Raw genomic sequence first — 12,646 nt, forward strand, 5'->3', positions numbered from 1 at the left:
AGAGGTCCGGGAGGGCTGAGGGCTCAGAAACAGTTCTCCATCATTACATCATGGTAAAATCCAGCCTCGGCTTGGCGTTTTCCTTCAGGAGGTGGATTTGAGACCCCGTCAAGTGATTGTCCCCGTCACCCTTCTGCGGGTCGCAGCGAGGCAGACGCGAGTGCTTTGCATCCCAAAATTGGCTGTCCCCTGGCAGCGGCTCCGGCCGTGCAGCCCTTGTTGTGTCTTTCCTTCCCAAAATCTCCCTCGGCTCCTGCACACCCGAACGCCGCCGATCCCAACATCTTTCCTGCTGTGACCGAAGCGTGTTGCGTTGCATCCTGGCACCCGCGGGTGAGGAGAGGCTCCGTCCCTCTCACCCTGCAGAGCTGTGCCCATCAGAGGCTTTGCTGCAGGGGGTCTGGGGGGGTGGGGGGGGGTTGGATCTGGGGAAGGGGGGAGCAGATGCCAAAGCTCCAGCCCCTTCGCAGCACCATGAACCTCCCAGTCCCCAGGGACATGCTCATGAAAAGCCATTGGGGGCATCGGCAGCTCCCATCTAGCCCACGGCTGTGGGGTTTTGTGGTGTCCAGGGTGTGGGTCTGGGGACAGGCAGCTCACTGGCCATGAGCTTTCTGCTGAAAAACTTCCCTTTTGGTGAAAGCATGCCCCTTGTGCCTCAGGTAGGGGGAAGCTAATCTGGGCTTGCAGGTGTAGGCACCTGGTTCAGGTGTCTGGAATAGGGCTAAACCCTGCCTAATCTGTCAAGGTGGCAAATGGCCATTCCCCCCTTTAAAAGTCCTTTTCAGGGAGCCCCTGTCCCTGGTGATGTCCAGCCTAGGGTGGGATGCGCAGTGCTGCCTTGGGTGAGCTCTGCCTCTGCTTCCAGTGGCTCCAGCATCACCCCCCATCTCCTGTTCCCACTTCCAGCTCTCCCAGTGAAGACATTTCCTAGGCCTCTGGTTCTCTGGGCAGATTTTGGGGATGCTGCCCCAGTCTGAGGCCTCCAGACAGGGACCCACCTCGGGGCTGTGGGTGCAGCTGCACCCAGCACCAATCCCCCTGGGGCATCCTCATGTCCTGGCCCTGTGGCATGAGCTGGGCACCAGTGCTTGGGGCAGGGGCATGGCCACCCGCTCCAGCACCCCTTTTGGGGATGCTCCAGTGGAGATGCTCAGCAAAGCCCAGGCCAGGCTGGGGCGGGGGGCACTGGGGTGCCCTGGCAGTGCTGGGGGGGGTCTCAGCTCTCGTGGGGTGGCCCACCGCTGCCTGTTCCCTCCTCCCCTCTGGCACATCCCCTTGCTCGAGCGCTTCCTTCCTCCCGTCCCATTTTTCCAGTGATGCTTCTCCTCTCGGGCTGTCTCCTGTCCCAGCAGCTGTTTTGTAGCACCAGCGGTTTTGACTACTCGGTTAACTATCTCTCCAGATGGAGTGGGTCTGTCATCGTGCGCCTGGCATGTTTTTTCCATATACAAATTCTGCACTAGGCGGAGAGGACAAAGCCCAACAAACTCTGTGACTCGTCCTGAGTGCTGGGCGTGCTTGCATTGGCTTGTGTTCAGCCTCCCCAGGTCACAGCCCCCGCTCCAGCCCCTGCCCTCGCCTCCTTTTACATCAAATTCAGGGTTTTTGTCCTCCCCGGCCCTGCTCTTTCCCTCACGCCGGTCACACTGTTGGACCTCGCCCTCCTCGCCCTGTCCCAGCTGCAATAAGGAACTGGTGTGCCTTTATTTTCCTAGCACTTAATTTTAATCAAATGCAAATCCCAAGCACTTTGCAAACCCAGCGACCCGTGCAGATGTTAATTGTCGGGGCTGGGGATGCTGTTTGCTGCCCTGGGAAGGAGCAGAGTGGGACCCCCCTGTCCCCAGGGAGGGTGATGGGGTGGTCTGGCCCTGTGGCCATTCCTGGCTCTGCCCGGAATCAAGGTCACGCCAGGTCCCCAGCCTCCAGCAAGGGAGTTCAGGCAGGATTTTGGGACCTGTGCGTCCTCCCAGGGGTCTGAACGCTTCACCTGGACTTTGGAGCTGGGTTTCTGCAGCCCCTATTAAGGCACAAACCCACTGCAGATCTCAGCTCCCAGATATGCTGCTTTTTCACCCATTTCTGCTGCTGGATAATGATTCTTGGCTTAAAGCTGCCTTTTCCCCAGCGGGGTGGTGGGATCATCTCTCCAACCCTTGGAGATCCCCATCTCCATTAGGGACAAGAAAAGGCTTCACCTGAGCAATTTCCTCAGATTTTCACCTCCATCCCATCCTCCCGCGGGACTGAGGATTTCCCCACAAGCAAAACGCAGGGCTGGTGGCCAGCAGAGCCGAGGGTGCCCTTACACCACAGTCCCCTGGACCACGGCAGGGCCCAGGTTTGGCTGATCAGCAGCATTTGCATTGAAAATGCCAACTTTGAAATGCAAAAAGTGTCTGGCTGCGAAGGGAGACACTGCAACAGGGAGTTTATAGCAAAGCCTAAATATTTATCCAGAAACATTATGTTTTCCCTCTGCTCTTGAATTTCATACTTACTTCCTTTGCTCCCTCCTGGGCTGGGGATGAGCAAGGGCAGCCCCCAACTCAGCCATGCTGGAGGGGGCATTTCTCACCATCTCACAGCAAAACTAGCTGAAATTCAGAAAACCGTGCCAAAACTCCCTCCTTCGGCAAAATTTATTTTCTTTTCAGCGAGCCTGAAGTTTCCGAGCGCACTTGTCGCTCAGTGCGTAAAAGGAAAGTTGGCAGCTCTCTGGGCTATTGTCAAACCCCCTTACGAAACTCAAGGATTTCGGCTGCGTTTCCTACCCACCGACCTTATCGAGGTTCTGCATGCTCTTGGCATTTCTTCATGCCCCCGGGGCAGTTGCACGGTGCAAAATGCCGGCGGCACTGGGGCGAGAGGTCCTTGTAAAGCTGCACCCCCTGTATGTGGGTATTTTAACAGAGATAAGCGACTCCCAGCACAAGTTATTTAGCAAATTCCCTGCTATTTCTATTCATGATTTGTCAGCCAAGGTTTGCTGAGGGGCTTGTGCTCGTCTGTTGCTTATGGTTAGTTGCTGAAGGCTTTGCAGCAGCAGCTTGGGGTGCATCCCTGTAGCACTCGCATGCCCCGGGGACACCTGGGGACCTCGAATATCATATCTCACCTGCAGAGCACAGGGTTTGCTTTCTGCAGTTCTCCTCTTGATGTTCCCCCCCTGCCTCTTAGCACGTCACCAAAAATATGTGCGTAAGTCGAGGCACCGATGCCTCGCAGTGGGTGTGCAGGCAGGGCCGGCTGCTCTGGTGCCTTGTCCCCGAGGATGTCCTCGAGAAAGACCTCAGCAGCACATGTCAGGGTCTGCTGGCCTCCATGGGAAGTCAGCCCATGCCAGGGTCACCCGACGCTCCAAGACAGGACCAAACCCCCAGGGATTTGCCCCAGCCCTTGGAGGCACGGTCCGTCTTTCTTCCTGCAGGTACACGTCCCACGAGCCGCCTGAGGTTTGGGTCACGCTGCTGGACCTTCATGAAGTGGGTTGTGGAGCTCGTCAGTGGGGGAGGAGGGACACAACATTGGCTGGGTCATCTTCTCCCCCTCGAGAGCTCTCAGGCAGGAGCAAAGCCATGTGCAGCGGGTGCTGCGCTGGGTGCATCAGCGAGAGGTTTAATACTTGGGGGGTGTTTGGGGCTTTGCATGTGCCTTGGGTGAGGGTATCTCTGGGGACCCCACTGCCCACGCAGGACAGAGTGGGGCCACATCCTCTGGAGCACTGGTGAGGTGACCAGGGAGGGACGGGGGGGGCGGGGAAGTGGCAGACGTGGGGTTCTGGCACTGCCTCTGCCCAACTGCAAGACCACCAGCACCCCAAAGCACGTCCCCCCAAAGGCTCTCCCCGAGGGAGCACCAAGAGGATGCGTCCATGGGGATTTGCATGATGTAAGAGTGAAATCAGGTCAAAAATATTTATCTTGGGTCCGTGCTGCTCGGGGGGGGCACGCTGCCACCCCGGGACGCTGCCGCCCGAACCCCCGTGTGCCGTGCCCGCAGCGGGAGCGACCTGCCCCGCCGTGTTTGTGTGAAACACCAGCTCACCCTTGGCCGGCAGCCACCGAGCAACGGCGTGAGGGTGTTCGGCTTCCTCAAGGCCGCCTGGCCGTGGAGATAAGCGCCGGAGCAGGAAGCGTCTCGCTCTGCGCTGGGCGAGAGCGAGTTTGGGCTCCCCGGCACGGAGTGGGGCTGGGCTGGGAGCTCCTCCCCGGTGGGCCAGAGGGGGATGTCTCTGGGGTTTTTCTTGGGCTTTCCTGTGGGGTCCCCTCCTGGGGACGGTCCCAGCGTGGGTATGGTGGGACTGGAGGAAGCCGGGCAGCAGCGTGGCCAGGAGCAACCTGCCGACATCCCCGTCCTACGGGCGCGTAAGCACGCGGCGGTGGCCCCGCAGGTGAACCACGAGCATCGCGGCACGAGCGCCCCGCGGGCTGTGCCGCGCTCACCCTCACGGCACCCCAGCGAGGCAAGCACCCCCCGGGGTGTGCTGGCATCGCTCTGACCTGCTACAGAAGCAAGGACAACTCTGCGTGCTCAGCTTCCACGGCATGGCTGGCAATAGCCAACCTGCCTGGGGAAAAGGTGTTTTCTGCACTCTTCGCACAGGGCTCGAGGGATTTCCTAACCCCAGGCGCTTGCTGGGGTGCCCCTGTGCCCCAGCCAGCTCCGGTGCTGGTGTCGGAGCAAGGCCTTGCACCCCCTCTTGCAGCCGGCGTTGGGAGCTGCACGCATCCAGCGCGGCCGCCGCTGAGGTTTGTGGTGGGCTGGGTTCTGCCAACAGCATTTAGTAAACAGCCCCGCGCGTGATGCACGAGAAAGGTCCTAATCTGGCTCCAAAAAAGCAAACCAGCCCGAAGTTATCCCCACAAGCCAAGCCTGCAAATGCAGGAAAAATTCCTGCGCCTTCTGCAAAACAGCGTCTGGCCTCCGCCTTGCTGGAGCTAATTGCTCCCTGTACCAGCAAGAGACTCCTGGCAGCGCTTGGCCGGGACATCGTGTCCCAGGGACCGGCTGCTCCCCCGGCTTTAGTGCCGGCACAGCCACCGAGGCGTTTGCTCGCTGCCACCTTGGAGGTGGGATTTGCTGTTAGAGGGGAGCAGGCAGGGAGCGGGGTGAAACGGTCGCCGTGGCCGGAGGCTGCCGGAGGGTTTGCAAAACGACAGCTCTTATTAAAAGACCCTAATATTTCACAGAATCCTAGAAGGAGCACCAGGTTGGAAGGGACCTCAAGGATCATCTGGTCCAACTTTCCTTGGAGTCTAGATGAGATGGCCCAGCACCCTGTCCAGCCAAATCTTAAAAGTGTCCAATGTTGGGGAATCCACCACTTCCCTGGGGAGATTATTCCAGTGGCTGACTGTTCTCATTGTGAAAAATTTTCCTCTTGTATCCAGTTGGAATCTCCTCAGGAGTAACTTGTACCCAATGTGGGGTCTGATTTTTCCCAAAGGGCTCTTGCACACAAACATTACCTGGAGGAAAAGAAAAATATTAATTGGAGTAAAAAAATAAATTAATTGGAGTATATAAAAGAAGGGGTGCACACAGGGCTGAGCATCATCTAACCCCAGCACATCCCTTGACAACAGCTATGTATCTTCATTTTTTTTTTTTTTAATGTAGGGTAGGTGGGAGAGAGCAATGGCTTGGCTCAGCAGGGCCAGAGTTAGCCTGGCCATGCCTGGGGTCAGGTCTGCAGTGAGCTCGAGGCGAGGGACCTGACTCATGCCGTCACTATCAGATCATTTCGGGCTTTTATTTCTTTATTGGTGATTAATGGCAGTGTTTCATTTCTAATGGAAGGAAATAGGGAGGAAATGGTTTCTTGCCTTCATTTGTCAGGGATTTGTTTAAATGGGCTCTCCCACTCCCTGGAAATAGGTCATGGTTGTGTATTTTCAGGGACGAGAAGCTGGTTGGGCTGGGGCTGGCTGTCAGATGTTTGAACGGCGGAGCGCTCGCAGGCTTTCCTGTGCAAGACCATTCCCCTCGCCTTTCCCATCCTCATCCTCCCGGCCCCGCGCCAGGGACGCCCTGCGTCCTGCAGCCGGAGCGAGACGGTCTGCAGCTCCCAGCCAAAGCAGCCTCTGACTGCTATTCCCGGGCTGCAGACGGGGTCATCGGTTAATTAGGTAGAAATTAATTTTCCTGGCGTCTCCCCACAGCGGGGCTCTGCCATGGGCAGCATGGGGTGTGCGAGGAGGACGCGTCACCGCTGGGAAACGCGCGCACCCCGGAGAGGTTTCAGAGCTGGTAGCCATCAGGCACAGAAGCTTTTAGAAGAGAAATCCCATTTTTGAGTGGAGTGATGGTGTTGCCCACAACTCCCCCTGCAAAACAGGGACTGGAAAGAGTCTGGATCAGGCTCCAAAAAGTCCCAGACCTCCCGTGGAGCTTGTGCAGGTGCTTTAGATGCTTCCAGAGCACCACGAGCATGGTGAGCCTCGCAGCTGCCTAAACAGCCCCGAAACTCCGGTCCTCGTTGTGCCTGGAGCCCAGGGCTGTGCAACAGCCTCGCTGGCATGGCTTTACAGGGTGGGGGGTGTATTCACGGCTGGTTTGAGGGGCACGGGGAATAGAAGGCTGCCTGTCGTACCGCCGCAACCCCTGGGCAGTGCCAGCTGGTAGCAGCAAGGAGAAAAAACTAGAGCTCTCCAGCCAGCTGAATTTGGATGTCGTGGGGGAAACGGGTGGGTCTTTGGGAGCAGAACAGTCAAAACCCTTCGCCGCAGGTGCCTTTGCCTGTGGGCAGCCTGTGGAGGTGGGAACCTGCTGCCGTGCCTGCTCAAATGCCCCCGGAAAGTGTGGGCAGGGGCCGGGTCCTGCGGTGTGAAGGTTGCCAGGCTGGGTTGGGGGGGGGGGGTGAGGCTGTGGCGGCCCCGTGGGAGGTGGTGGCAAAGCCACTGTGCCATGTCCTCATCGTGCCCCGAGGTTGTGGTCAGTCTGGTGCTGGGGGAGAGGTTCAGGGGTAGATACGTATGTCTGGTGTTTTATAAATACCGATTTCTGGTCGTTTTGTGCATTGGGGTGACGATGTCCCTGTGAGTTCAGAGCTCGGGGCTGGGGCTCAGCAAACCCAGGGCATGGGGTCCGTTGGGGTGGCTCTTGTCACCATCCCAAAACCCACAGCAGGCACACGCTATGATGTCCTCGAGGCCCACGGGAGCCAGAAACGTTATTGATAACTGAGAGCTGAGCCATTTAAAGAATGCGTTTGTGCACTGAAAGGACTCAACCTTTAGAAAAGTTACTCATCTTCCTCTTCATCTGAAATGACACCATTCCTCATGGCCGTCCTTCCCCAGCATCGCCGCGCGCTCTCAGCCTGACCAGGCAGCCAGAGCCCCAAAATCCTAGCAACAATGACATTGTTTTCTATATTTGCATCACTTAAGGCTGAGCAGAACCGATGACACACCGTGGAGCTGGCAGTGAAGCTGGTATTGATGCCATCTGCAGAGAGCCGCCTCCTCACCGTGTTAAAATTAAATTTACTTAACTGTTTGGTTTGTGCTTCTCTGGGGCTGGCGTGCGGGGTGCTCGTGGTGGGCACGGCGGTGGCCGGCCACCAGCCCGCCGTGGCCCCAAACTGGGGGATGCTCTTTGCCTCTTGCAGCGAGCGCGGCTGTGGAGATATCACATCTCGTCCCCTTCCTTGGCGCACGTTGTGTGTGCACAGGCTCCTTCCAGACATCGCGCCCTTCCCATGAGCAGTTTCCAGCAGCAAATGTTCTTGTGATTCATTTTTTTTTTACTCTTTTCTTTTTACCGCAGGCTGCTTCTCATGTGGGAGACAAGGACTCAGATCTGCTTCGTCTTCAGAGAGATGCAGGGTGGGTGGCTTGCAAACCCTCTGAGGCTTTATGCACCTTTGGGTGCTTATGTTTTAAAAGTCAGTTTGGCTCTTTGTATTTTACTTAAAGTGCACTTGGGCCCTCATGATCTTGTGGATCGGGTTGACTGCGGGAAGAGAGCTTCTGGCCTCATAGGGAAGCTTGAAAATAGGCAAGTGTCATTTTACAGGCTGGGAAAGCAGTAAGGAAACACCATGGCCGCTGCTTTTGAGTTTTGGGGGGTGTTTTGTTGTGCAGAGCCACGGGCCTTTGCACGCCTGCAGAGAGCAGCGCGGTCTGGCCAGGGCAGAGCAAACATCTCCCTGCTGCATTAAACCTCCCCAGGGAAAATCCACCCACGGTGGAAAAACCTCCGCCGCGCCCTCAGGGTGTCTCCCAGCTCGGCTTCGTGCTGCTGCTGGGTGAAGCCGAGATGGTGAAGGTCGAGTTCCCAGCGATCCCTCAGAGACGCGGGAACTCCCGGCCCAGCCGAGCTCCCGCCAGGCGCTGCTGGTCAGGGGGTGAACGGAGCCAAGTCCTTCGGCCGCATCCCACCGGTAACAGGAGATGCCCTGTGTGGTCCTCCCTCCAGAGCCTGGGCCTTCGAGCAGTGAATTTGGGGCTTTTTTAAATAAATGCTGGATTCTAAATGCATGAATTCTGGGTTTTGCACTTGGAGAGCACTCACTGCGTGTCTACAGCTAGAAACTTGGAGTGTAAAAAGAATGTAAAAGCCAAGATTGGTGTGAGAGACTTTCAGGAGAAGAGACAGGCAGGCACGCAGCACAGCGACTTGCACGAAGCCACTTGTCCCCAGTCAGGGGACACAGCGCAGCCCCAAAATGCAGCTGGGGGGATCCTGCACCGCCGGCCGCAGCGCAGGGGGGCACGCACAGCGCGGCAGAAGCGGGGAGATGTGGTGGTGGCTGCGGGCAGAGAGCATCCCTCTGCCCTCCGCCTGCCCGGCCCGGGGGGAGCAAGGGAGCAGAAATAGCACAGCAAAATTACAGCTGGGGGTGGGAATGGAAGAGGGGAGGGCTGAGCCTGGGGCCCGCTCTGTTTAATCGCTGGGGGTGGGCATTGGCAAAAGGTGATCTTTAAAATCACTGGCTGCTCCTCACTGCCGGGAAAGGGAGCTGGGCCAGTCGAGGGTTTATTTCCCTGCATGGAGCGGGTTACCTTTGCTTAGTAAATGATGAAGGCCTACAGGTACTAAAAATAATCAAAGTAAACCAAAACCATCCCGGCCCCGACGGCCCCACAAACACACAGCTCTGCGTCAAGCCAGCCCCAAAGGAGCCTGTTTTCCTTTGACAGACCTTTCTAGTTCCTCGGTGGGGGACCGATGCTTTTCACATTGTTGGCTTCCTTTTCCTCTTTGCAGCTTTGCACAGGACTAAAAGAAGCGGCTTTGGGAGACGGGCAATCCCAAGGGGCTCATCTTTTTCCCTCGAGTTGTGGGGTTTATTGTTGAGTGTCCTGCCCAGCACCGAGCCCAGCGCAGGGCTGGGCTGGCGGGGAGCGTTTCCCGTGACCATGGCTGGAAGCAGAGGCTGGCCCACGGCAGCAGCTCTCTGCCCAGGTGGCACTTTCAGCATCATCGCTTTTGGCTTTCCCACCCCACCGGCTCCCACAGGCAGCTGCCTTCGCCACACGTGTCCGTGCCCAGCAGCGGAGCTGCTCAGCATCCTCATCCAGGACCTGGTGGTTTGGGGTTCAGCAGGAGCAGCGGCATCCCGGGGCGACGGAGAGCGTTCTCTCGGCAGCGGGTGCTTTTGCCGCCCGGGCTGAACGTGGGAGAGTGCCGCTGGCTCTGTTTTAATTGGCAGTAGTCAATTGGCCCCGCGAGCGCTGGGCTTGATTATCGCTGCCGGCGTTTACGAGAGGGTACGTTTTCCGCTCTCGCGGCGAGGGCAGGAGCCAGGAGAAGCCTCCACAGCCGTGCCAGGGCTGAGTCACCCTGGTTGGGAGGAAAGGAGTGTGTGTGTTTGGGGGGGGTGGTTGGAAATTAAACAGTCAATCATGCTTTCAGCAAGCCTGAAATCATGTGTGATATTTTTATTTTCAGATTCCCGGCTTCGATTTTTGTGGCAAGGTTGTTCCCGACGTCCCGACCGCAGTGACGCCACGCCGAGGGCAGCCTCCGCCGCGCCGGTGCCGGGGGCGGCGAGCGAAACCTGGCTCCATCCCACCACCATCCCAGAGCCCCCGCTCACCCCTGCCCAACAAGCTGGGGGGCCGGGGGGACGTTTTGGCAGCTAATTTGCTTTGCAACCCCTTGATCGCCCAGGGGAAGGCAGGCGCCTTTTCCTCTTGGCTGCCAGCCCCCCGCTTTCATCCATGCACAGCCCCAGCGGCGGCGGCACTGCAGAGATCCCTGTCACCCACCTGCCGTGGCAGGGAATTGTGTGCTAATGGGAACTATTTGCTGGGAAAACCCGGGAATGGAGGGAGCCTGCTGGGATGGAGCAACCACACGAAGCCTCTGTGCTTGGATGAGCAAGAGGAGGAGAGCAAAGCAAGCCGTGCCTTTATAAAAATATATATATTTTTTAAAAAAATAAAAGCAGGCAGCGTTGGCCCATGGTTTGGGAAGGACGAGATGTAGCGTTTCCCCTTGGTGAACCCACAGTGGCTTTGCATGAGGTCGGCAGGGAGGCTGCGGGATGGGGAGTGCCAGCTTGAGCTGCTGCCAGCAGAAGTGTCCCCAGCGGAGGTGGCCCTGGCTGGGGACCCAGCCCGGGCCCACACAAACACGGCCGAGATGTGGCTCGTGCCGCGGGAAGCTGGCGAGTCCCCCCGAGCTCTCCCGGGGTCATCCCGGCCGGGCTCCGGGTTCTGAGGCAACACCAGGGCCATTGCTCACGACGTTACCGAACGTCTCGGGCACGCGTTTGCTCCCAAAGCCCCGGTCCCTGGAGCCATGCAAAGAGGAGAATTACAAAGGGTTGGGGTTTTGGGGGTTGTTTTCTTTATTTTTACCTCCTGAGTCCCCCATTTGTGGGCACAGGCACAGCCTGAACTTGCTTGGTCCAAGCCTCGCGAGAAGGTAAGAACAACTAAACCAACGTGATTTGGAGCAATGCTCAGGAGTGATGACTGAGCTGGGAAACCATCACCAGTCCATCAAGCTGGGAAAAAACAGGCAAAAAATGGTGGGAAAAAAAGCTTTACATCTTCCGCAAAGGCGTGAGCAGCCGTCAGTGTTTCTGGGCTCGGCATCCAAACCAAAATGAACTGAGCAATCGCACATGCTCTTCCTTTGCGGAGCCAAATGCTGTTCCTGTCATGCTATATATTTGCTCTCTGATTAATGCAGGTTTTGTTTTTTTGTATTTTTTTTTTTTTTTAGGGGAGAGAATCGGAGAAACCGACAGCAGCAGGTTAAGTATTTGGCAAACAATTTCTTTTATGTTGCGCGTAGGTAGCAACCGATATATTTGCGAGTTATATATAGCTGAATACATATATATCACACTCCACATAATGTTTCCACTTTTTTGCAGACTACCTGCAAAACACAGACACTATCAGAAGCTGTATATACAGTCATTACACCACCAACAGCCAATTCCCTAAAGCTTTTTGATGCAAAACATTTTTATGTTTTCCTGGGAAAGACAAGGGGATTTTGGTCCTGTCTTGCCCATCCTGCAGGCAGGGGTATGGTCCACGTGTTTCTGGGTATTGACGCACCCAGAAGAATAAGGTGTCCTGGAGCTGTAGTGGTGTGTTGGTAATTCATGTCAAATTTTCAGATGTTTGAGAAATTTTCTAGGTGAGGGCATCAAACTGTGGTGGTGGTGGCTTGCCTTCTCCTTTCAAGACAAGAAATAAAGAAAAAATTTGGGGAAAGGGAGCTACAACAAATGAAACCTTTCATTTTTATAATTTTTAATTCCTCCCCTTCTTAAATAGAGCTAAATCTGTGATGCTTTAAAGGGAAAAGTTCCCATTTTTTTGTTGCCTAGGAAGTGTTGGAATAAGATCCTGGGACTTTTGGAAAAAATAATGCTGCTGCTTTTTATTTTTCCCCTGTTCATTCCAGCTTGACTCCCCAGACGAACTGGTCCCTTTTACCCCTGGATGCATTTTTTCTGCTAAAAAAGTATCAGTAGAGTCACTGCCGTATTCTCCCAATTTGCAGAGAGATTCGCAGCCTGAACCGTCCATCCCGACACTGTACAGAAATGTGCTGGGTTACCTTTTTTTTTTTTTTTCAGTGGGCTTCCCTGCCTCAAAGTGGAGGGTTTTGTGGAGGTTTCTCTGTTTTTCCGTTGTTCAGCACTCACGAAAGAGAAAGAGGAAGGAAACCCGCCATCGCTCGGCCTGATACTTGGTTAAAAATAGCAGGGCTGGCTGGGCCGGGGTTCCCGTCCTTGCTAAAGGTCACTTCCCCAAGCCCCACCGCTGAAAATACGCCACTGAATGTCCCATTTTGGCACATTTCTGATGGTTTGGAGGCAGCGGAGAGCCCAGAGGAAGGAGGGATGCTCACGGCGCTGCAGAGCCCAGCTCCAGGCTTTACGTGGGTTTTATTTTCCATCGTAGCGAAGCACAGCCGGGGTCCCCTCCTCGGGGTCGGGCTGTGAGGGCCACGGTGGGATCTCCACGGCTGAAGAGCTGGAGCTGGCCCGTCCCAGCTCCCTTCCTCGCTGTGAGGACAACGTCCTGCTGGGTGCTGCACAGGGCCTGGACCCCTAGTGCTTCATATTTAGTTATATTTTAATGTTATATTTTTTTAGAAGTTTTTTTTTGTTGTTGTTGGTTTTGGTTTGGTTTGGTTTGGTTTTTTTTTTTTTTTTTCCGTG

This window comes from Tyto alba, unplaced genomic scaffold (genome assembly GCF_018691265.1).
Source record: "Tyto alba isolate M040663 unplaced genomic scaffold, T.alba_DEE_v4.0 Super-Scaffold_19, whole genome shotgun sequence".
In the NCBI taxonomy this organism is placed as follows: Eukaryota; Metazoa; Chordata; class Aves; order Strigiformes; family Tytonidae; genus Tyto; species Tyto alba.